Genomic DNA, 25,898 nt, shown 5'->3' with positions numbered 1-25,898 from the left:
TATATCGTGTAGGTTTTTTAAATCCCCACTGAAAACAGATCCCAAACCCGCGCTGGCAGAGTAGGAGAGGAAGGGCTGACTGTCATCCGTAGGAGCCACACGGCTGCAGTCAGAGCCGTTGGCTGCAGGACAGCCCCAGGGAGAACGGCCTCCCTGCCTGCCACAGACCCAGGTGGCCCGAGTGGTCCGAAGTGGCCGCTGCTCCGAGTAGTAGTGCGGGTGGCGGGGAGCGTCGGGGAGCGTCGGGGAGCGTCGGGGCGGCACATCCTACCGCTCCCAGCCCGGGGCTGCCATTTCCTCACTTCCCTTGGCTGCAACCAGTGGGGCTGTGCAGAAGCCCAAGGACTGGGCCAGCTGGGGAGCGGAGAAGAGCAGCGAGAAAAGGAAGCGAGGGGAAAACCAAGCAAAATGCCGCCCTCCCGCGTAACAGCAGACTCTCCCGGACCCTTGGCTCCTCCCTCACCCGTCCCAAGCAGAGTACAGGAGAGCTGATTCTTTCGCTGGAACAGACACCTGGCCTGCCCGTCTGGAAATGGGGGACGCTTTCCGGGCCAGGCCTGGGCAGATGGAGGTTGCAGAGCGAACCCCTGGGCCACGCCATTGGGTTGGTCCTGGTCTTCCCTCAGGGTGGGGTTTCCATCGTGGGGCTGGGCTGCCCTGCCCTGGTTAGACCAGGGGATCTGCAACCACATCAGTTTCCTGCATACGTTAGGAACATATTTGGAAAGATTAGACCCTCGTGCCTCGATCTCCCTGGGAGGGAGGATTGGCGACCAAGATGAAAAGATAGTTCAGGTTCAGAACTTGAAGAAAAAGTGGACAGAGGAGCTCTCGGGGACGCCAAGAGGATCTGGATGGGTTTGGGTCTTCCAGTCCAGCCCTCAGCCAAGCTAAGGAAACTGCTCAGAGTCTGGTCCTACCCAAGAAATCCGATTCTAGAACACGAAGGGCAAGTAATTGGGTCTCATGTCACTACTTCCTAATCAGGGCCTGTGCTAGCCATCGGCAGTCAATCATGGCACTTTCGGAGCCTGAGCCCGGTCTCCCCAGCATTAGAATCTTTTCAACAGAGAATTCTATGAAAATTTACCCATTGTCAGGAGCTGTCACTTGAAATTCATTTATTCATTCATCCATGTGACAAATATTTATAGAGCTTTTACCTTATGCCAAACAATGTAACAGGCACCGGGGCATGATGCTGGGAAAAATCAGAAAATATTCCTGCTCTTTTGAGCTTAGAGTTTAGCGGGAGAGCTGAGTGTCCTGCAGACAGTCATGTCAGCAAATTCAGGTGTGACCAGTGTGTCCAGTGAGAAACATCTGATGTTCACGAAGGAAACGTTGCACCTGGCTGGAGAAATCGGGAGAGGAGGAAGGTCGACCGAGATCTGAATGATGAGTGGGGCTGGCCGAGCCGTGGGTAGGGGTGGAGGAGCGATTGGGGCGCAGGGAGAGCCGGTGCTCAGCCTGTGGGGTGGGGGTGGGGGCGCCCAGGAGCATGAGGGTATGCAGGGGCCGAGTACAAGAGGAGGTTACACGGGCAGGTGGGGCCTGGGGCCTGCTGGGTTTCTGAAGCCCAGGGAACACGGTTCGCTTTTACCTGGAGAGCCGTGAGAGCCGTAGATAGGATGCCTGTTTTGAAAAGGTCCCTCTGGATAGAGTGAGTGTGGAGAATGGATTCAGGAACTCACTGGAACTACGACGAGACCAGTGTCCTGGGTCATGGTGTGATCCGTGGCATTTTGTGTCGTGGGTGTGGTCAGAAAATTGTGGAAACCGCTGATGTGCAGGCTTCTAAGGAAACGGGTCTGCTCTGGGGTTCTTAGCTGGTGGGAAGGGACTCGGTGCTCAATGGGGAGGCGCTAAGACTTACCAGAAGACCCTTAAATCATTCCCTCCAGTCCCGGGGCTTTGGCCAGGGATGGCTTCTCATCTCTAGGCCTGGAGACAAAGAAGCATCTTGAGCATGTACGTCAGCGCAGGAGCCAGGATTTAAATCCTCTCCCCCTGATTCCCACGCATGCTGCTTGCTGAAGGAAGGGGACAGGAGAAAGCACATTTGCTCGTGGGGGCTCACGACTGCCCCCAGGGCCCATCCATGCAGAACAGGTGCATGTGCTAGGGCCTCATGGGTCGGCAGTGCCGACGGCAGGCACAGCGCCTCCTTTTCCCTTCACAAGGTGCCTCTCCCAAGTTTTTCCAGACTGATGAAGAGATTTTGCATTTCTAAAGATTGCTAGGAGGGAAAGCTGCCTGGTCCTACCTCTTCTACAGATTCGGTGTTGGGCAAAGACTTTAACAGAAGCTCCCACGCTGCGTCTTTTTACCTGCGGATCAGGCTCAGAATCAGGGGCTCCTGAGAACACCAGAGCTCAGACGTTTGGGATGCTGAGTGTGTTGTAGGCACCCTACATTTAGTAACTGGACACACGAGCTGTGGTTGCCACAGAAACCAAGTCGAGCTGGATTTAGCATTAAATTATAGAGTACACGCAGAGATGGAGTTAAACATTTGTCTACTGCTGTTTTTTCTTTTCTTTTCAAACGGAACCTTCCCAGCAAGCGGTACCCACATCTGTGAAGCTAAAAGGGGCTGAACGACATGTTGTGCCAAAGGAGTGGGGACTCTGGAAGCTTCATAAGTAGCAGGGGCCGAGATCTCCCCCAGACGCAGGATTCTTGTCTGAGCATGTCCCTCCCAGACTCGTGGTCCTGCCAGTTTGAGAGGAGTATCTCAGGGAGGATAGAGAAGAGACTTGGATCGAGTCCAAAACCACAGCGTCCCATACGGTTGCCCCCAGCGACACGGGGCTGCTGAACCCTTTTGGCGTGGCTCGCTCAAGTTGGGGTGTAAGATGTTGAAGACTTAGCATGGTGAAAAGCGTGCGAAACTCCATCATGGATCCGTGATAGCGACTGCAGGTCAAAACGATGATATTTTGCATGTCTTGGGTTCAAGAAGAGAAATTACGAGAATTAATCCCATCTGTTTCCTTTTACTATCTTTAGTGTTTCTCGTAAGAGAATCTGAAGTTGCATCTGTGGCTCACGTGGCATTTCTATGGGATAGCGCATGTTCGGGGACTCTCGCCTGATGCTGGATGGATTTGCCGTCGACGGACGGTGTTTGATCTGGAGACACGTCAGATTCCTTACCTGCATGGTAGGAGCTGTCTCTTTCCCCTTCACACCTTTCTAGGAGGGTCTGGCTGGCTGCCGGAGAGGACTGTGCAGCGCGCTGTGCGATGCCCCCTTCGGGGTCCGGGTCCCCCCACCCGGGTGTTGTCTGCCGCTGACTCTTAGTCGAGTCCTTGTCAGGAGTCGCTTGCCGCTGAGGGGAGGTGGGTCGTGCCCTTTTCGGGCAGGTCTGTGAAATCCAGGTGCTTTGTCCCCGATTAAGCACAGACGGGGCCGGAGAGCTCAAGCGAGCGGCTCCGACCTCCTGTCACTGTCACTGCTGTCACCGCTCCCCCAGCTGTGTAGGCCTGGGCTGCCACCGAGCCTCACCTGGGACAGCCTGGGGCAGAGAAGAGAGGGCGGGTGTGGGTTACAGATGGCTTGACACAGTGTGTGGCACCAGCTGACACGGAGCGCTCTGAACCGCGGCCCCGCGCCGGGGGCCCGTGAAGACAGAGGCCAGGGGTGAGGCTCCCTGTAGGCTTCGTGGGGTGATCTCAGCCGTCCGTTCTGTGTGGAACCAGTATGGGCTCAAGTAAGGATATCTGCAGACTCACGAGAAACAGCGGACGGCATGGCTGCTGGTTAGGGACCCGCCGAGGAAGAGACAGAAGGATTTAGGGCCTGGAGGCCCGGGGCAGAGGCATGTGGATGGACTCGTGGGAGGGAGCATAAAGGGTGGGGTCCCTGCATTTCGTGTTGACACCACCAGGATGCAGCTGCAGCAGGAGAGGCCCTTGAACAGCTAAGCAGACAGAGTGACTCCGCCCGAGACCCGGGGGGCCTCTGTTCCTCCGCCGCCTCCGTGTCTGAGCAGTGGCTGTGAGTGGAGCGGTGGCCCTGCGGTGGCTGGGACCAGGGCAGTCCGTCCAGGGTGTACCGCAGACACCAGACCCGCAGCCGCTGGAGGAGGCTGGGAACCAGGGGGTGGGAGCGGTCCTGCTTACCGTCCGCCCGGTGACCCACCTGTGGGATCTGTGCCTCACCCTCCAGCCCACGGGGATCACGCCCCCATGTGACACCCCGGCTGGGCGGTGGGGCTCCTTCGGCTCGGGGAGCCCGCGTGTGCCAAGCCGGCTGGAGTTCCCCCGGGCTGCGGCGGGCTCCATGCTCCTGGGTGGGGCTCGGCCCCAGGCCCGTGCTCAAGGCTCCGGGACCGGACCCGCTAGCGGAGTCCAGGGCGGTGAGTCTCGCTCATGCCCAGCTTTAAAATTGGCTTAAACTTTATTTTTTCACTTTTTCTAGCTTTACCAAGAAATAACAGATATATGCTACTGTGTAAGTTTAAGGTAGATACAATGTCACATCTTAGGCTTCCGTCTTTAATCCATTCGGAGTTAATTTGGGTGAGCGGTGAAGATTGGGCTCCCTGGGCTTTGCACGCAGGCGGCCGGCTTTCCCCGCGCCGCTGATTGGAGGCGCCATCCCGTCCCCGCTGAGTGTCCCTGACTTGGAGCCATCTTCACTGAAGGGGACTGCGGGGGTGTCGCCGCTTCTTTCCCGAGGCAGCACCCCTCCCGGGACTCCCTGAGCGCCCCCGAGTGGTTGTGGCTCGTGTTGCAGTCTGGAGCCCTGCCGCCTTCCTTCAAGATTTCTGTCCTTCGTTCTCCGCTTGCTTTATCAGCAGCTTGTTTTGAGAGACACGTTGCCTGAGGAATCAAACCGCCGTTGACGGCCGACCTCACTCGCGCCGCGCAGCACTCTGGGCACTAAGTGAGGAGCAAGACGGGCCTGCTGGCCGCGGGGTTTGTTGAGTGAATGAATGTGGTGATCCTGGCTGACCGCGGTCTAGGGCTGAGTGGGCCCAAGAACCTTCTTATCTCAGTTAATCCTTCTCCGCTCCTATCAGTAAACTTCTATGGCGCCTGTCTTACTCTTACAGAGGAGAGAAGTGAGCCGCAGAGTGGCTTATGGGAGGCTGTGGCGTCTCCTTTGGTGGAAATTGCGGCATTTGGCCCTTTTCCTGTCTCCAGGCTGTGAAGGGACGGCTCGGCTTGCAGCGTTCTTTACAGGGGGGCGGGGGCTGGTGAGAGAAAAGAGAAGCAGAATTCACGACCAGGTCTTTTCTCCTTTAAGAGATGAACATTCAGAAGCTTTGGGGGAAACTTCGACAGTTGTGAAGTCGTTGTATTTGTTATCTCGGGTACGTATTGGGGTGATCAGAAGTAAAACTGCTGAATTTATAATGGCTGATGTGATCCGGGGGGCAGGCTGTGGGCAGGGAAGAGGGACGACCGGAGGACCTGGGGAGCTTGTGTCCTTTTCAGTTGGTCGGGGGAGACGGGGCCCCCGGGAGACCAGTCGGTGGTGACAGCTGAAACATTTATTTTCTTTTAGGTATAAGTGACACGTTATGTAAGTTTAAGGTGTACAACACGTGCATTTGACCCATGCGTATGCTGCGGCATGGTTACTGCGGAAGATCTCGAGAGGCCGGGGGAGTGATCCGTTTCTGAAATCTTTAAGAAGAAAGTGGCAGGTGTGGAGCTCATCTTCAGACGGTTAGCTGGTGGCAAGTCCCCCGGGGACGCGAAGATTCAGCCACGGAGCCTCCTTTCATGGGACCTGGGCTCTGCAAGGGGAGAGGGGAGGTGACATGTGAAGATAGATGGCGGCAGTACACAGCCTGAGGCAGGAGAGAGGGGGTTGTAGGTGGGGCCCCCATGGTGAGATCAGCAGTGCGGCTGGGAAGGAAATTCTGCAAAATTTCTACTGCAGACGCACATCTGAATGGTGTGAATTCAGTCCGGCCTTTCCTTGGTGCGAGGGGAGTCCGTGCTGGAATAAACGGGGGCCAGCGTGTGACCGTGGACATGCCCCTTTACCGTTCAGATCCACAGCTGAACCAGAAGTCTCGAAGGCGTCTTTCCGTCCTCAGTTGGAGGGAAGAAAGCACACAGCAGGGAGGAGAAAGACGTGTTAGGGGCTCTGCCAGGGCTTTCCCGGGGAAGGCGACTGCTTCGCGGTCTGACGGGGTATGGGGACCAAGTTTATAGGTGCCACGTTGTCCCCTCGTTGGGGGAATCTGCCGGCCTCAGACCCTGAGTGGCGAGAGTAGCAGCGCTGCGGTTTTCGGGGACCGTCACCGCTGTGGGCAGAGGCAGCTCAGAGGCGGCAGGTGGCGCCCTTTCTCCTGGAACAGGTTGGTGTCCGCGGCTGGCGGGGAGCAGGTCTTCGGTCCTGGCGTCTCAGGGACCCCAGCAAAATGGCGGGTCAGGACTGTCCTCACGCAGAGCTGTGCCCTCGCCTGGACAGTCCCTGTGGGCTCGGGCTAGAGTGCTGACCGAGATGCCCGTGCACAGCCCCTCCCTGACCCCGACACCAGGGCTGCGTCTGCCCGGGGTGGTCTTCAGCATCACAGCCGTCGACTGCACATGTCTGGGCTTTCGTCCCAAAAGGGAAGGGTCACAGCATCTCTGGGTGTGGTGACCAACTCATCACTTACCACATGGGCAGCTGAGGGTGCCAGGGGCTCCTGCCACAGAGGTTGAGACAGTGTCCTCTGGGGGACGTAAGGGCGGCAGGATTCTGGGAGGAGTCCTTTACCTGGGGGACTGGCTTTTACCCGGGACATGTTGCAGTTTTTGAGAGAAGAAAAATCCAAAATGGGATCTTCTTCGAAGACATATTAAACAGAAACGAGCAAGCAAGCAAAGAAACAACAAAGCCACAGAAAAATCTCATAATTAAGTCAAAAGTTCAGTGGGTTGGAATTCGGGAATCTGGCAAGGCCACTGGTCAGCAGTGTGGCTTCAAGCAGGTTCCTTACCTCCGGTCCTGTCTCGCTTTGATCCCCAGTAGTCATTAAGTGCTGACGGCTCTTCTTGTTCAACTGTGTGCGTGCATGTGTGTGTGTGTGTGTGTGTGTGTGTGAGTGAGACGCGCATTCTTGGGGACGGAGGACACTCCCTCACTCTGATTTCCATTTCAACTATTAAAGCGCATGAGAAAAGAGCCGTCATGCTGCTGGGACTCGAGGAAGTTCCTGAATTCAGAAGCGTCATGACCCGCAGACACAGGCTTCTGGTCTTCATTTAGTTTCTGGAATGGCCGCGTGCCTCCCGTCAAAGCCCCCATCTTCTGGCTTCTCAGGGGCAGCTTCAACAAACCGAGTTCCGGCGGGGAGGGGAACCGCTCTTCCTCTACTCCTGGGGCACTGGCAGCATTTGGTAGAGGTGAGGGGAGAGGAGACGGGCCGGGAGACAGGTGGTGGCGTGGGGAACGCAGTGTTACACCCCCACTCAGCGGGCTTGCGACTCATCGATCGCTTTGGCCGTCAGAGGAACTGAGCACCTGCTGTGTGCCTGCTTGGCGCCGGGGACGCAGCTGGAACCCTACGTTGTCTCCGCTCTGGAGGAGCTCACTGACTTGCCAAGATGACAAAGAGTCTATGTTTTCCCGTCAGCTCGGACAAGCAAGTTTAGGCCCCAAAGGGCTCCCAGACGTGCCCCGCTCAAAGGGTTCTCCCTGCCCACACCCTCTCGCCCGCGTAGGGCTTGGCGGGACGCGGTCAGGAGTGGAGAGGGTGCTGTTCAAACAGAGGAACGCAGCTTTGCATCGCTTTGTCCCGGTGTCCTCACGGTCACCAGGCTGCCCCGCCGGGGATGTTGTTTGCTCTGATTCCCAAGCTGAGGTTTTGAGGACGAGATGGGGCCAGGGCCTCCGAGCCCCTGGAATAAAGCCGCTCTCCTGCGCGCTCTGCAGCAACGGCTGTGAATGCTGCACGCTGGGAGGCACATCCCCGGGGCAGCCCCCGCGCCTCCGCTGGGACGCTGCCCGGCGGCCGGGGCCTGGCCCCGCGGGGCCTGGGCGCCGGCTGCACCGTGAGCCGCTGACCCATCGCCGCGGCCATTTGCCTTGAGCAGCTGCAAGAGCTCTGGGCTTCTTTCCTTTTCTAAAAGGATTTGTAGCGTAACTCTGGAGACAGCGGAAGAGGGCCGGGAGACGAGCCTTCAAAGCTCGATCCCAAACAGCAGCCCTGACGAAGCGTTTCCATCAGAATTCTCGGGCAGACACGCTTTCCCCAGCCCCGGAAGGAGGCAGCCACGCTGGGGCCGCCGCTCCGTCAGTCCGTGTCTGTGCGCCAGACATCCCGCACTGCCCGCAGACGGTTCGGGGGGCCGGGGAGTGGAACGGCCGGTCGCCCCCGGGGGCTGTTAGAGGCTGACCCTTAGCCTTGCTCCGGGCCGGCCGACGCGGTCTCCCAGCGAGCCCGCGGAAGCCGTTACGGCATACCTGGTCGAGCAGGTGGGGAGCCCGCACGGGGACCTGCAGAAATCCGGCGAGCTCTTTGCCACCACGCCGGAGCGTTCCTGGGGCGGCACAACAGAGGTGCATGTGGCTACTGGTGGGTAATGCTGGGCGACGCCCGTGGAGGACCGAATCACGTTTATAGCCTGAGCGCTCGCACGGGTGTGGAATAAAGCCCTGTCCATCCTCCGGGCGGGGTCGGCGGGGGCGTCCCGATGTGCTCGCAGGGCCTGAGCCCGTGGAGGGACTTTCGGAGAAGGCGCGGCTCGGACTGAGAACCGGTCGGGTGGGGAAGTAAGCTAGGGGCGGCGTCGGGCCGTGACGTGCCTGCAATGACTCTAGCCGCCGGGGAAGACACAGAAAGATGGTTAACTTTGGTTTTGTTTTGACGTTTTGGGAGTTTAGTCTAGTTGGATTTACAGGATCAGTCAGTCTCGGAGCTACTAGCCAAACGGAAGAAAGAGAGGAGGTCTAAGAGGCAGCAGGGCCACGACTGTCCCGTTCCATCTTCACAGGCTCGGTGCTTGCATCAAGGAGAAGCCACGGGCCATTTTGCTGGATGCCAACGGCAAAGACTCGGAGGCTCTTTTCTTTTCACTTAGAGGCGCGGCTGAGCCGTGGGTCGGGGCTGACCAGGAGGACCGAGCCCCGCTGGTGTCTAAGAGGGTGGGTCCTCTTGGGCAGCTGTCGCAGCGACTTCTCTCACGGAATTCGGGGAACACATTGACCCCGTGGCTGATAGACGGGTATTTCCAGGGGCGCGAATATGCTAGTGCTTCGACCCAGTTCCCAGTATTTCCTGCCCTTTCCAGGTCTGGACCCGTGGATCGTGCTCCCCTGTCTCTTTCTTCCCTTCCCTGCCATTTGGCGGATGTTGACGTTGTCCACCGGCTTCCGCCCAGAGCTGCCAACTCGTCGTCTGTGTCAGGGGCCCGACAACCTCTCTCCAGCTGGCTGACGTCTCACAGGGATTCTGGGAGCTTAAAAATTGGGAGCAAGAGATGAGTGAGATTGGGTCAAGATATCTGTCTTGGACAAACTTCCTCTGGCGGAGTGCTTGCAAAGGGACAGGAGGACTTCTGTGCTTGCAAAGGGACAGGAGGACTTCTGTGCTTGCAAAGGGACAGGAGGACTTCTGTGCTTGCAAAGGGACAGGAGGACTTCTGTGCTTGCAAAGGGACACCTGAGTCCAGGAGGACTTCTGGGATGGCCAAGGAGAAAGAAACTTACCTCCTCGTGCACGAAAGCAATCGCTCGGGCCCTGTGCTGTGGGAAGAGGATAGTTAAAGGGGTGGGGGTGGGGTAGGTACAGGAGAGCAGTGGGTCAGAAGTCTGAGCCCAGGCCAGGGCGGCCATAAATGACTCACGACCAACCGCGTTAACCTCTCTCAAGCTCAAGGGAATATGGAGGGTTTAGCTATAATTCTCAGGTAATGCTCTTATATTCAGAGGCCGCTGTTCAGAGACATAAAGTTGTTTTTAAATTCTAAATATCTGGCTGTTCCTGACCAGTACTGCAAGAGACCTGGAGAGAGCAGGTGTCGGAGTTGCAGCCTCAAAGGGAAGCAGTGACCCCAGGGACCCGCTGTGTCAGAGCACAGCCACCCTCGCTCGCGTGCTGGCGAAGTCGCATTCTCTCCGTGTGGTTAGGTGAGCTGGGGAGCGTTCTCTCTGGTCCTTAGCCTACGTTCTGGGGCATCCAGTGAGGAGTGAGAACTCTGTCCCCAAATAGGTAAGAATTGGTTCTAGGGATGAGCCTGCAACACCGACACTTACAAAATTGTTCATTTCTCTGGTGTCGGATTGGGTCTTACTCATTACTTTATCCTTAGCTCCTGAACCGATGCCTGAAGCCTCACAGTGCGTCAGTGAAGGGTCACGGAGCCATTTTAAACAGTTTGTGCTTTGGGATTGGCCACGTGGAGGATACAAGATCTAAGAAAATGGCGCCTTCTCTCCTTTACCTCTGAATATTTCCTCAGATGATGCCATACCGGCGAAGCTGTGGCGATTCCCAAGGAAGCTGGAAAACAGGGCTGCGAACCATGGAGGAGGATGCGCTGTCCCAGACACGGAGGGAAAGGAGTTCTCCTTAGAAGGACTGGGTGAAGTTTCGGTTTCCGTGAGGACGGCGCGGTGTTCAGAGATGGGCTGCTCGAAGAACACGGGCAGGAAATGTTCTCTCACAGGAGAGATGTCGGGCGGCCGGATTAGTCAGCGTGGCCACGCGGGAAACCCTGGGCTGGGCCGGGGGCACGGCAGTGCCGTAGCTGGAGCCCGAGCGAAAGGGGGAAGGGAGAGGCTGGGAGGGCTCTGGCACCGGGCTGGCGTGATCCCATTTTCCTGTAGAAGCAGTGTGGGAGGCGAGGGAGAAGCGGTCGCGGAGGCACAGGTCCAGCCGGGGACGAAAGGCAGTGACCTGAGTGGGACCCGGGAAGGGCAGCGACAGCCAGCGCAGAGAAGAGTCGGATGGGGAAGTGAGGAGGGGTTACGCTTGACTGAACTTACAAACTGACGGGTTGGCTGTGAGTGGGAAGGACGAGTCTAGAAAGGTGAACGTTTAGGGGCTTGAGGTCCTGCTGCAAGGGACAAAGTTCTTTGAGTTGTTTTTGTCTTAAAAACTCATTCAAACTTGCAAAAAATTATATTAGCATTTGCACTGTCATGAAAGTAACGTTTCAAACCAGCTAGAATATGGAACTTTCCAAAGCGTCAGGGAAAACTGGCACTTCGGAAAAACGCACTTGGTCCTCTGTGGTTTCAGAAGTGACCCTCAAATACGTGTTTTGAGAAGTGTGAGAGTCCTCTGAGATCAGGCCGCGTCCCTCCTCCCACCTTCCACTCAGGCCAGACTGGCCTCCCCACTGTCAGCCCCGAGCCTTCTCATGAAGGCTCTGCTTATCTGGTTTTGCACGTCTTTAAAATTTCCTTCCACTTCTCTCTCCCACCTTCAGGCTCTAATACAGATGTTCCCTCCTCCAGGCAGCCTTCCAGGCCCTGTCTGACCTACTTCTTTTCTCGTCTCTGAAATCTTGCAGACTCATTTGCTGCTTTCTGGGACTTAACCATACATGAAGCCACAAATGAAAATGGCTAAAAAAAGAGTTCTGAAAGCTGCTGCTACTATTACTATTACAGCGTTTGAGGCTGTGTCCCTTGTTCCCCACACGCACTGTAAGTCCTGTGAGCTCAGGGGTCCTTCACTGCTCTTGGATTTGCCACCGCACTCAGCTCAGTACTGCTGTGTGAACGGACGCGGTCATTCCACGCACCTTTAAAACAAGCTTATAGCCAAGTGGAGAAAACAGAGGCTAATTCTTTCTTTTTTTCAGAATGTATTTGCATCTTTAAATTTCATGTCTGGGGGCATGTGGGTGGCTCAGTGGGTTAAGCCGCTGCCTTCAGCTCAGGTCATGGTCCCAGGGTCCTGGGATCGAGCCCCGCATCGGGCTCTCTGCTCAGCAGGGAGCCTGCTTCCTCCTCTCTCTCTGCCTGCCTCTCTGCCTACTTGTGATCTCTGTCTGTCAAATAAATAAATAAAATCTTTAAAAGTAAATAAATAAATAAATAAATAAATTTCATGTCTGTGTCCATTAAACAAAAGCTTCACCTCCTCAGCAAAGCACACTTAGATATCAGAAAGCTGGTCTCCTCCCCCTTTATGTTTTCTCCTCTTCTTGCCTCTGCTGGGTCGTCTCAGGCGGCCGTGACTCTGCTGCCGTCAGAGTACGAGCACCTTGTCAGTCAAGCCTCCCTGAGCTGAGGTCATCGCCTTGGTCAGACACTTGTCTGGTTGCAAGATCAAAATGCAGAAAGGCTGAGAGCGGTGTGACGGCAGCCGGCTTCCTGCAGACATCAGTGCGGGCACGGGAGTCGTCTCCCGAGGCCATCCTTCCACCCCTGCGCCCTCTCTAGGTCGGGGTCCCAGCAGGTCACACTCGGTTGTCTGTGCTCAGAGGTGTCCCAGGATGGACGCTCCCCAAGGGGATGTCTCTGTCTACACAACTCGTTCTTATATTCTTCGTTGCGCAGAATCTCATCAAAGAGGGTGCTGGGCCCATTTCTTAGGGCAACGTAGGAAAAATGTGCCGGCGGTAGGAGGAGACAAGGACCATGGGATGCTTTTTTGGGGATTGGGGGGAGGGGGTCTTCTGAAGTTCTGAATCTGGTAAACCTGGCAGGGGAGAATGGAGAAGGGAGAAAATGCAGAGTGGCTGGTGGGCTTGTTTCCGCAAATAGAAAGCCCGAAGGAGGGAAGTCAGGCATAGTCAGACCCCGGAGCTGGAAGGTGAGCGTGGAGGCGTGCGGGGTGCCGAGCTTTGGAGGGACGAATACCCAGTTAAGTGGCCGGATTTGGGGAACTGACTGGAGCCTTCCGAGTTCATGCCCCCTTTTACCGCATCGTGGAAGCCTACCCAGGGCACCGGTTGTCTGCTGGCTCTCCCAGGGGCGCGACTTCCACCCCGAGTTAGTCTGCTATAGCTGCCGTCACGGCTGGGACTTGAAACAACCCGGCTGGGTTGTCTTGCCTTTGTGTGGGTTGGAAGTTAGATGTGTCTCCCTCACTGGGCTAAGACCAAGGTCTTGGCACGGCCGCTTTTCTGAAGGTTCTAGGAGGGAACCTGTTTCCTAGCCTCTTCCACCGTCCGAAGGCTGCCCACACTCCTTGGCTCATGGCCCCGTCCTCTCCCTGCCAATCCAGCAACATCACGGTCCTGGACCCTGTTCTCATCATGATCACATCCCTGCGTCTGGTCCCCATACTCCACTGCCCTCGCGCGCAGGTGAGACCCTGTGGGCCTGTCCGGGAAGCCCAGCAGGACTGCCCTGGTTCCAGGTGAATCCGGGTTTCCCTCTCCGCCTTCATCTCCCTCTGCCATGTGATTGACCCGCAGGTTCTGGGGATCGGGACGTGGGCGTTGGAGTGGGGCCGTTGTCCCACCCGCCGCACCCCCTGATGCTGCTAATCCAGGTCCAAGTCACCGTCATCCTTCCTGGATCCCCACGACAGCGCGGGGTTTGGAGCCACACTGCCAGCGTTCAGACCCTGCCTCTACCCTCTACCTCGTTTACCGGCTGCTCCGCACTGAAGCGGAGCCGTGTTTCCCAACCCAAGCCGATCGCGTCCCCATTCCCGTGCCGTGATGGCGTTCCCGTCACGGTCTTTGCTATCCATCTCGCTCATGTTTCCGTCACAGCCCGGGACCTGAAGTGTGACGGTGTCTCTGCCCAGGGCACTCCTCTGGTCTGGACTTCTTCCTTCTCTTGATCTGTGTCCAGCTTCACTCCCCCGTCCTAGCCAGGTTTCTGTCTTGGGCAGAGCTGGTCACCACTCACCCCTTCCGTATCGGGTACGTGCGCCCACCACACCCCACTCGGCCCGAGCGCGCTACCAGCCCGGCAGCTTCTCACTGCGGGGACCACACCTCACCTCTGTCTGGAGCCAACCGCACACCAGATCCTCAAGAAAAGCATAGGAAGCGTGTAAAATGGGGACTTTAAAAGAAACTTATTAATGTGTTTTCCCTCGTGCATTCCTCTACATACTTCCTCTTCCGTGCTACCAGAAGCATCCGTTTGCCACAAGGAGTACTAGGGTTTTCACCACAGGAATGCAGAACTAAGTATTAAATATCCCGTTTGTGACACCCAGAGCGGAAATTACTTTGAAAAAAAAAATGGTTTTAGGTGTTGTTTTCTCTTATTTTGTTTTATAAACTTTTCAGCTAGTTTTGAAAACCAGGCTTTACAAATGAGAAAGAGGTTTTAAAAATGTCTTTAGCTCTTTTCCCATATTAAAGGTCAGTTTGGTTGGAATAAGTCATAGAGATTCTTGCGTGAGAGTCGAGAGGACACTTTCCTGCAGTTAACTTGAGCATGAAGGTTTGTGACTCTGGGGACAATACGTTGTCGAGGAGACAAAATGAAAATCTCCCCCTTCGGGTTCGGGTGAATTCTTGGAAGGAGGAAGGTTATGGGGGTGATTATGGAGACGCGTGTGCCGTGGTTTCTCCAGGGGGACAGATGGGAGAGGCGGAAGCAGGTGCATTTTCCTGTCGGGACTGAGAGGAAGGCACCCAAGAGGATGTTCCCTGCATCGCATGAACCATGACGCTGGAGCGACACTGCGGGATGGTTCGGCAGCGGGAAGCCTTGAGTTCAGCCACCCGAGGTCTTTCTGTGTTTCCAGGTGAAGGGAGAAGAATCCTGCTGACCGACGTGGGAGCCGCGGAGGGTGCCATGGGCCGGATGGCAGACCCCGGCCTGGGGGGTCAAGCGGCCATCACGGCCAGACTTGGCTGGTGCTGGCGAGAGCTGCCGTGGGCCGAGTCAGCCAGGAACGTCCGCTAGGCTCAGGGCGGATCGAGAGAAGCCGGCGGTGAGCTCACCCCGCTGGAGACCGGCCGCGGGCGCGGGCAGCAGGAGCACCGACCCGTGGGAGGAGACCGCCGTGCGCAGGAGGCCCGGGAGGATGCGAAGAGATGCCCCGCGGCCCACAGGCGGCTCCGAGGGCCCCTCCCCCACGGCCACCACCCCTGCCCCCCGCACGGACCCGGTCTCAGGTGGCGGAAGCGAGGAGGGAGGCGCGCGGGAAGCCTGGGCACCTCCACGCGGGACAGCTTTGGCCGCAGAAGACAGGCTCTTGAGACCGAAGTGACTAATGAATCACTAACCGGGAAGGTGTTCTCCTTGGTGTCGCTTGTCACGGGCGCGTGGCTGGCCGAGGGTGAGGTCAGCGGAGCAGGAGCCGCGCGGGAGATACGGGGTCTTGGTTCCTCACCGCGGGAGCGCAAGGCGCCGCGGGCCCTTCTGCTCCGGCCCTGAGGCGAAAGCGGCTTGATCCCACGGGCACAGCCGTCTGGACGTGTCAGGCTTCGCGTGGGATCTGCTGAATCCCGTCCCTAACTAACTGTATTCGGGCCACGGATAGCCCTCCTTGCCGATTTTGCTGCAGGCGTTTTATTTTTTCCTTTGCTGTAGAGTGGAAAAGTTCATGGCAAAATTAACTTGGGATCCTAAAAATGTTAAAGGCATCCTTAAGACTGTCCCCAGTTTGCAGATGGGTTATAATTAAAATGTCATTTGCAAGTGGGTTGTTTGGAACTCAGAAGGGACTATTTTCACATAGAAACAGTGTATTTCTTGGTGACCAGACTCCCAGACACGTATTTTTCCCAACGCAACTGCAGTACGGTCTATTTGAAGTTAATAACTAAGACCATGATGGTACCAGGCCACAGATTACACAAAATAGAAAAAATAAGATTAAACCATGTTTATTTTGAATGCTAGTATCTGAGGGAAAACACATTTAATTAAAGAAGGATGAGAGGAATATAAAGGTTCTAAAGAGGGCTTCTCTGCAATTTTCAGGACTTTACTGGCTCTTTGTAAATCTGATTTACTTGGAAAGTCTATAAACTTATCTTCTTCTGTTGTTCTGCGGGCATTAATCTCATGCATATTGGTGGTGATAATAAACTTTACATTATTGGGGGGAATGGGGACTGGGGAGAATTCCTATTATGTGCCACGCCCTTACCCGCACACTTAAGGTACATCAGGGGACAGAACAAAGTTCCTACCTTTTGAAAAATTTCCTTTCTTACAGGAGTATTGAGACAATAAACCAATGATGAGGATATATTATCAGGTAGGGATAAATGCTTTGAAGAAGGAAATTGGAGCGAGAGATGAGATTTTGGATACAGTGGTTAAGAGTATCTCTTCAAGGGAGCTGAGAATTCCTCAAAGAAGTAAGGGGCAGTCAGTGTAGACGTGGGGGAGGGGGATTCCCGATGGAGGCCCTTAAGGAGGGATGCACTTGGGCGTCTTCAAGGACGGGGGCTAGCAAGGGAGACAGTGGTCGGTGGGGGGGTGGTAGAACAGCCGTGGAAAAAACTTTGGGTCTTACTCTAATTGGGATTTTTCTGTGAATGGAATTCTAAGTTTTTCTAAGCGAATTAAGAAAATATTGGACACAGGAGGAGATCCAGAGTTAAATACCTTTGATGTTTTGTGGTAGAAATTTCTACACTCTTAGTGATAAAAGATGGACGAGAGAGAGAGAACCCTGAGTAAACAGATTATAAGACGGTGGGAGGGTCAGCTGGGGTGGCCTTGGGGTTAGAGGATTCCCAGCGGTGAGCACCAGACGGCGTGTGGAGCCGGGGACAGCTTGGCTGCTGTCAGAGCGGACCTGGGCTGGGGAGGGACGAGAGCACCCCGCCCCCCCCCACCACCACCCCATGCGCTCAGGCTGGGTAAGTCTGTGCTTCTGTGCGGTAACCCGTCACCTCCTGAAACTGCTGAAATCATGAAAAATAATGCCTCTAAGGTAACCGATAGTGATAATTGTGAGTAATTTACATATTCCTTTGTTGTTTCGATGACGCTGGTTCCCCCTTGGCTTCCATATATAATATAAACTCGGGGATAAGGAGGGGCCGAGGCTGCCCGTGGTCCGGAGAAGATTCCACTCCTCCTCCCCCACGGCGTCAGCACAGCCACCACGCCCGACTGCATTTCCCGTGAACCGGCACCGGTCCTGCCCTCCCGGGACGCCCCGGCGCGCGCCTCATCCCCGTGTGCCGGCCTCTCGGGGTGTGCGGTCCCCGCTCCGGCCGCTTCCTCCCCGGCCCCTCCTGCTCATCGCTCCTGCGGAGCTCTCGGCCTGGCCGCTTCCTCAACGTGCATACGCTAACGCAGGCCCTGCCGCTAGCCGCTGGCCGCGTGCCAATTGTCACTTCTGCATCCCCGGGACAGTGTCTGGTACGTGCTTGTCCAGTCCCCGCTCCTCGGGAAAGACCGGGCCTGGCCCGAGCTCACGCCGCCCGAGGAGGCAGGACGGGCCGTTCAGGGGCTTTCTCAGGACAAGGAGACCGAGTGTTCCGTGACGCCCGCCCAACTCTGTGTGTGTTTGCTTGTTTGTGTGTTTTTCATCCCAAACACTCTGTGCAGCTTTTATTAGAAAGTGGCTTAAATGGCCAGTTTCACAGGATTCCTAGTATTCTGTAGCGTATGGCATTTGCGCACGGGCTTTTCAGCGTGGGCGGCCGGCCCCGGTCTAGGTCAGCACGGGCAGCCGCACACTCAGCTCTGGGGGTGGCTCGGGGTGTCGCTGGAGAAGCCCCCACATGAGGAGGGCGTGAGAGTGTGGATGTTTGTATCACTTCTCTGATGCTCCGGTGACTGGCATGAGGACTCCTCCCAGTCGCGGGTCATATGGCTCGTGTAAGGTCCACGTGGCTGCTGCCCCGCCCCCTGGGCTGCACAGGTGCGGTGGGTGGTGCCTCCCAGGCCGCAGGGAGACAACCAGCTACGGGAGCAGAGGGCCTGCCCACGAGGTCTCCCTTCCTTATGTTCCGTGGGTTTACAGACGTGAGCACCGCGGTAGGGCTGGGTTTCGTCCGTCTTTGCAGCCCACAGACCGGGCTCGACCCCTCCCCGCCAGGGCCCGCAGGAGGCACGGCAGGTCTCCACGGAGCCGTGACCCCGGTTGATACTAGCCTGGCGATGGCTTTCCGTTTCAGCGGGCCCGTTTGGGCAGCAGCTGTGCCTTCGGGAGGCTCCCGCCCCGAGCAGCTTCCTCCGGCCCCTCGGTCGGCTCCTTGGCCCTTGCGTCTTGTCTGACGCCCTGGAGCGGTGCTGCGTGGGGCCGTGGGCCAGGTCTGCGGGCAGTATGTGTTCTTCAGTGTTTATGAGAACGGGCCGGGAGAGTTCCGCTCGCAAGGACACGTCTGTCTGACTTTGGTGTGTCTGACTGACAGAGGACACCAGACCGCAGCTACGGGCGGGGAGTGGGGCACCTCACGTGTTGCCTTTTCTCACGGAAACAGGCTTTTTCGACTCCTGTCCCTTTTTATGGACAGAGAGGTCTGCAGTGACATGGATGAGTCCTGGTGGCAGAGTGGACTCCTTTCACGGTCTGAGGGTAACAATGACTGTGACGTCACTGTGTGATGATTTCGACACTGCTACCCGGTTGTGGTCACCCTCAGGCGGCCTGGCCACTGTACTGCTCATTAGCGTTTCCCTAAGGGGGTAAACCACGGCACGGAGGTGGAAAGCAAACCAGTCAATTTTGCTGAACCCGTATTGTTCCGAAAAGCATGTCCTCAAAGGCAGGAGAGGGTGTTGAAATGAGCGGCCAGGGTCATAACTTGAGATGATTTATGTCACAGCACTTCCCACCAGGTGAGGCTGGAGAATTCACTTTTTTATGAGCTCAGAGAACCCCGTGCGTGTATCTCTCGGAACAGGACCCCACTGAGGTGAACGAGAAGTGTTACTCCTGCTGTGAAGATGGCCACGGCCTCACGCGGTGGTCTCCCGCCTCCTTGTAGTCGGCCTCTGAAGGGGGTGTCAGCGTCCTGCCTGCATGGTTACCGGCTGTGCTGCTGGGGTCATATACTAGAATTTTAACTTCTGTTTATTTGTATCTAAAACAAGAAAGAAACCGAGCTCTAAGAATACACGCTGTACAGCCTGACAATGACTTACGTCTAAAATGTGTAAGTGAATATAGATGTATTTTGGAGACATGCTCAAAATTTGTCACTCGTGAGAGGGAATAAGTACACAGCTTTGGAGACAACGATGTAATTGAACATTGGCGGCAAATTCCCTTAGCCGATTCGAAGCCTCTGAATCGTACAATACTTTCGTTTAGGTAATTATTCTACTCTCCCAATCTAATCACAGCTCAGGGCTTCTTTCCCAGAAATACTGCTGCATATCACCTTGAAGCTTATGTCAAGACAAGGTGTCAAGGCAGAGATTTTAACATGTCACGAAAGGGGTAAGTAAAATTGCATTAAGTTGGAATTTAAAGACGGAAAATGGTAGAAGAGTTTCTGAGGAGCCCTGGGGGAAGCGTAGCAACATGGCCTGCGAGGGACACGTCTTGGTCTGGTGCGCAAGGGCCGGCGGGGTCCCGTGCAGGAAGCCCTTGGGTGGTGGGGCATCTCTGTGTGGCCACCAGCAGTTGGGAGCTGGCCACGCAGGAGCCGTGAGCTCCCCTTTATCCACCCTTTCTCTCGTCAACCTCTCCTCCCTTCACCCCAACTCTCGGAAGGCACAGCTCGTCTCCACTTGCTGCGTTATCTTCTGGGAGGAGATGCGTGCCTGAGGAATGAGGCCGCATGCACCTGAGCATTCGTGGCAGACGGATTGCTGCATGGGAGTGATGATCGGCGGGGGTGAAGACCGGCTTTCCTTTTACCAACTCACTCCAAGACCGTTCTTCTAGGTCAGACTCTGCAAACCAGGGAAATGCACAGCGTATCCCTTGGCTGGAAAAGGTCATAGTTTCATCTGAAGGGCGATATTTAGGACTCTCTCAAGCTCGATTTCTCTCAACAAGGGGGGAGGTCCTTGCTGGCCTCCTGCCGCTGCAGGACCCTCCTCCTGACCCGGCCCGGGCTCCCGCCCATTGGCCAAAACCCGCCATGTTTCTGTTGACTCGGAAGGTCACGCGCTCTCGTGCCCTTTTGGAGGGTCTTCAAAAAGTGGGGAGCTGGTTTGGGGAACTGCTAAGGAAAACTCCTACGGTTCTGACATGAAAGCTCCGGGAATGTTCGGGTCAGAGGACAGCAGCGCAAGACAAGGAGAGCGGTGGGTCACTGTGTCGGGAGGACCCGGGGCTCGGCCCCGTGTCAGGGTCACGGCCGGGGGTCGCACCTGGTCATGTGCTCTCACGGATGTCTTCATAGGAAATAACACTGTGAGCGGAAGCCAGCCAGGGTCAGGCCCAGCGCCTTAGGCCACTTTTCTGTTTTTGCTAGCCCTTCCTCTTCATTTATTTTTCACGTTTTTCTCCTCAAATTACTGAGGGGACTGACGTACATAAGAAGTAGCTCCTTTCTCAAGTTCTAATCTCTCACTCCTCAGCAGGAGGCTTATTGGCTGCATAGGGACAGTCTTCGAGAGGTGGCACTTAGCGGGGACTTCCTTACCCCTGCAAGGTCACGGGGTTGTCATTGCCGGCAGAGGTTCGGGAAACACGGCTCTGGTTTGGCGCCGGCTCCGTTCTCCTTCCCCTCCTGTCTGTTTGGGGGCGTTCAAGGCCTTGCCAGTGCAGGATGCAAATACCGAGATTTATCTAAGTTGCTTTTGTCTGGCAACTGGCTGTTTTATTGCGGCTTTAAATTCAGCCTCTTACTAGAGACTGTGCGTGCGGGAGGAGAGGCTGACTTGGCAGAGGGTGAGGCCGCTGTGCGCCCGCGACCGCCTCCCGCGCCGGACTCCTTCTCGCGAGCCACCAGAGCTTTGAGGACCTCCCGGGCCCAGGACAGCACTAAACGCGACAGAGGTTCAAGGAGCCCCCCGCGTGCTTGCGCTGGGGGCAGGGAGCCCTTCCGGGCGGGGGAAAGCGCGGCCTCGCCCCTGATGAGCTCGAGCCTCGGTTGTGTGATCCGTGAAGTGGAGCGCGTCGTCTCTGTCCTGTTGGGCCGCTGGGAAGTACAGAAACACCAGATGTGCAGTTTGGCCTCCGGTGGACATGACCGTTATTTCGAAAGGCTGAGAATATTACCAGGGCGCCCGGGAAGTGCTGACCGATCGCGGGAAGGAAAATCAGAGCCGGAGAGGGGCTGAGGCCGTGAGGAAGGCGGGCACAGACCGTTGGCTGCTGTTGCTGCCGTCTTGCTGCCGAGGGGAAGGAGACCTGCTTGCGTCTCGCACCAGGCCGGCCGCCTCCTTTCTGAGATCTTCGCTGCCGCGGCCAATGCGCAGCCTGGAGCCTCTGAGAGTTGACTGCGGCCCAGACTCGGCCCCGGCCCCGGCCCCGGGGGAGGTGCGTGAGCTCTCCGCAGCGGACGGCGGCGCGGCCCTGGCTCTGCAGCCGTCCTCAGAGAACACAAGAGAGTGCGAGCGGGAGCTGAGACGGCGGACGGGCTGGGGCGGGAGGAGGAGGAGGGCTGGGGGCGGCAGGGAGAGGGGGTCTGGAGAGAGCCGGCTGGCCGCGGGCCGCTTTCTTGCCCAGCCACGTCCTCCTTCACCGAGCTTTGGAGTCAGCTGTCTCGCTGGTACCTTCCTTCCTTCTCTCCGGTCTGGGAGAGCCCCGAGGAAAATTCTGGTTAAGGAAGGTCCCGAGGGCCATTTTCCGAGAGCGCGGGAGCAGCGCCCAGTTCAGCCCTGCTCGCCCAGTTCAGCCCTGCTCGCGTCTCCCGTCCCAGTTCTTTGTCCGCACGGCCCTCGCGCACTTTCGCCCTCCATGCGGTTCTCTTCCCGTTTTCTCCCAAGGGTCAGGACAGAAGCTGGGAGAGAGGAGGGGAGTGGGGGGGGGGACTGCCTCTGTGCCGTTGTGCCTCATTTCCCTCCCGGGTGTGGCTGGGGGACACCGTCCTGTTCCAGGGAGCGTCTTCAGGGTGGTAGGGACCGGTCGGCACGTATTACTGAGGTCGCTCAAGGTCGGCTCAAGGTCGTCTCAAAGGCCTTTTGGCCCGTCCTCGTTGAGGTCGACAGCGCTTTCGTCTTCGGTGTACAGATCTGACGGGAGGAGGCGCGTCAAGCACGTTGGAGGGAACGGGGAAGCCAAGACTGAGAAATCGATCTTCTCGACGGGACGCCGGTAAATCCCGGCTGCCTCAGCTGTTGATTTCCAGCCTTCCCTCCCTCCTCTGCCCGCCGGCCCAGGGAGACACGACGAAGAGCGTGGGTCTTAACTCGGCCCTGCCCGCCTTCTGGAAGGCCTCCCTGAGCTGCACAACCTGGAGTCGTTCCCTGCCCTCTGTTACTTCAGCCCACGTCGGCTTTCTCCCGTGGTGACGATGAGCACCCTGTCTTGTAATGACCATTTATTTATTTATGTAAAGACGTTTTGATTGTCTTTCCCTCTCTGTGGATTGTAGTGTCCTGGGGGGAAGGACTGTGTCCCATCCTTGATGCAGCCTTCAGCTTGTAGAGGGTGCTTTGTTGGCGTATGCCGAACGTCGACGGATTGAATGAATCCTGCCGCGTAGGACCTGGCCCCCATTTACCCTCTTGTCCATCTTCCGAAGCTCACCTGGCTTATGTCCCTTTTTTTCCCAGGAAATTCTTCTCTGGGGTCCAGTATGCGGATTGGTATGGAGCTCAGCTAGCAGAACCTTCCCCAGACTCCATTCTCAGAAAAGTACGTAAGTTGGCCATGATGAGACCATGTCTTATCCTTGTGACTTCAAAAGGTCTGACCTTGGTGCCCCTGGGTGGCTCAGTTCATTAAGTATCGGACTTCGGTTCAGGTCACAATCTCAGGGTCCTGGGCTGGAGCCCTGTGTTTAGTTCCACGCTCAACGGGGAGTCTGCTTCTCCCTCTCCCTCTGCTTCTCGCCCCCCCAACTCATGCACGTGTGTCTCTCTCTCACTCTTTCTCCCAAATAAATAAAAGAAAATTTAAAAAATTCTGACCTCATGAGTAGCAATGTAGGCTTTTTGAGGAGAAGCGTGGACGAGTCTAATTCTCTAGCCACTCACAGTGGGTGCCAAGTCAGATCGCGGAACAGGGCAGGGCAGAGGGGTGCACACCACATACCGCCAGGTCACGGGTGGTGGTCGTCATTCAGATGCTCCCCAGTTCCGTGTAAACAAGCTGAGATAAGATGATCCCCATGTACCGTTGAGGCCAGAGTAGTGATTTCTGGGAAAGTGAAAAGGGAGGTAAAACCTAATGGGACAGAGGAGGAAGAACGACTCAACGAGCACCCGAGGGAGGGACATTGCTGTTCTCTCCGGTTGCTGAAGAGGTGGTGGTCAGAGCTGGCAAAAAGCCCAGGACGCGCCAGCAGCGCCGGGGCAGAGAGGCTCCTGCCCTAAATGCCGCGCCGAGTGTCGTCCTCCTTTCCGCTCCCTCCCTCCCAGTGGCGCCCGGCAGCAGCCTCTTCCTCAGGCTCGTCTTTCCTGGCGGCGCTCCCGAGTGTCCCCCTGGCGCCCGGCGCACTCCGTACTCTCCGTCAGAGCCGGGTCGTCCCGGCGGGAGGCGGCGTGGGCGTGGGCTGGCCTCTCGTCCCCAGCAGACGCGCTGGGATTCCTTCTGGCTGCCTTCCTGCCCCAGCGCCTGCAGACAGCCTTCCTCCGGGAAAGGACTCTCCACGCATCCGTCTTCTTTGATGCAAATGCGCCCTTTTGGCCGAAGTGCCTGATGGGCAAGAAGTTCACTAAGTGCAAGAGTAGTTTTGGCTTCCGAGTGGGGAAGAGTTACGCCAGGAGCCGACGTCGGCTGCTCCTGCTCATGCCCGCGCCAGCGGCTCGGGCCCGTCTCTGCCTGTTCAGGACGCCCACGTCTTTCCCACTGCCAAGGCCCTGGGGCCTCCGCCGGCGGTTCCTCGCCTGCCCCTCTCACCTCACCCTTGCTATTCTTTTCTTTTCTTTTTTTAAGGTTTTATTTATTTATTTATTTATTTAAGAAATATATATATATATAGAGAGAGAGAGTGTGCGAGCGAGGGGAGGGGCAGAGGGAGAGGGACGGGAAGACTCTATGCTGGCGATTGTGGGACTCAATCCCACAACCTCCAGACCGTGACATGAGCTGAAGCCAAGTGTTGGATGCCTAACAGACTGAGCCACCCGGGTGCCCCCGTCCGTGGTGTTCTTTACTTCAGCGTCCTCTAAGATTGGGCACAGAGTGGGTAAAAGTGTCCCCACATGTCCCTTCTTCACTATGTCTCACAGAGAAGTGAGAGCCCCTCTTACTGCTTTTTCTGGGAGAGAAACAATTCAGAGGGTCACACAGAGCTGACCGACTGTTAGTTCTCGTAGACAGTGACTGTGCTCTGTTCTGACTCATGACGGTGACGTTCCCAACTCCCCCATCCCCTTCCCCTCCTCAGGTATAGGCTGGAGGAGAAAATAGAGTTAGAGAGGCCTGAGTAAGACCTGGCATTTATGGAGAACTTCCTGAGTAGCAAGCATTATGTTAAGTTCTTCACATGTTACTTGTTGACTCTTTCCAATAACCCTAGGGGGTACGTACTATTGTAGTCCCGTTTTACCATTGCAGAAACTGAGAGAGGCTGCGTTGAGTTACATGTTTATGACACCCCAGGGCTTATATTTTGGTCTAAAACAAAGGTATGAACTAATAGCCACCTCCCAACAGATGTCTTCTAAATGCCAGTGTGAACTTTGCATTACATGCGTAAACATCCATCTCACTGCTTCTCAAAGAAATGGACTTTTATGGTCTATTTCTTTATTGCTGGTCTGACAGGAAATAGTCTGGTTCATTACTTATAAACCAGTTCTTAGAACTAAGACCGTAAACCTTGACTTGGTGCAGGAAATGGTGTGGTTTACATGCTCAGGAAACAGTGACCAGAACGAAATATTTGGCAAATTTTGTACTCTGATTGAGAACTGAAGAGCTGGGGGAAATACCCAAACATTCTTCCATCCTGCTAAAGGCTTTTCCACCATGTGATTTTTAATGGCTGCGTAGTACTCTGTTGTATGGCATACCACAAGTTAGTTGCATGAAGCTTGGGCGGTGGGGGTATTATGGAAAGCAGGAGTAATTTAAAAAAGAGAATCTGAGGGTTATGCGTATAGTAGCCAGCTCCTCCACCTTTAGAAATTTACATGGGACTAGCTCTGTCCAAAGAAGGAAACCTATGCATGTATGATTTTCTAGGCAATGCCAGGGGTGGGGGCCATGACTTCTGGTCAGGTTTCATCCCAGTCACCTCCATAAAGTCATCCAGTCCAATCTTGTAATCTTAGAGAAGGTCGAAGGTTCAAGTTCCAGTTGTCTTAAACCATCTACAGAAAACACTCTTCCTAATCCAACGGGGCCAGAATTGTAGCTAGATCTGCAGAAGCCTTTATTAAGGGAGAGAAGGTAGAAGCCCAGCAGCACTCCTAACTGGGTGCCAGTCACGGGGAGGATGTCAAGAATATGCTTCTCTGTCTTGGCTCCGTTTGAAAGAATGGTATGTTCTGAAAAACAAAAAACCAAAAAACCACAAGAGGGGTTTATTCTGACGTTACCTACTGGCTAAGGATCAGGTTGTTAAGAGAGACACGAGAGATCATCTTTCCAAAGCAGGAGGACTTTACAAATAACAGGTACATTGAATTAAGTCATTAATTAGAGTCATGTCCTAGAATTGTGCCCCCGAACCTGGCCAAGCCATTTCTTGTTTTGTTTCGGGTCCCAGGTAATAGATCGTCAGCACAGACAGGCGATGGGTTATTATGATGGTATCTTTCAGGCAGAAGGGGGTGGGATACTGAGCAGGGAGGGGAGATGAGGCACAGCCATCCGTTCAGTGGGGCAGGGGTCAAGTCTTCTCATCTTAATTCCTCAGCACCTATCCCTGCACCTGTCACATAGTCGTAGATACTTAACATGTGTTTTGAGAAAAAATCGGACAATGAGAAGCTAAAGCAGAGCTGTGGACCGCCTGCTGCCTTATCTGGATATTACAGCAAAATGCATAGAACATGTGGCCAAGGGCATAGAGTCACTGTCCTCTCTGGGTTTAGGC

The sequence above is a fragment of the Martes martes genome, assembly GCF_963455335.1.
Source record: "Martes martes genome assembly, chromosome: 15".
Taxonomy (NCBI): domain Eukaryota; kingdom Metazoa; phylum Chordata; class Mammalia; order Carnivora; family Mustelidae; genus Martes; species Martes martes.
Note: the sequence above shows the minus strand (reverse complement) of the source record.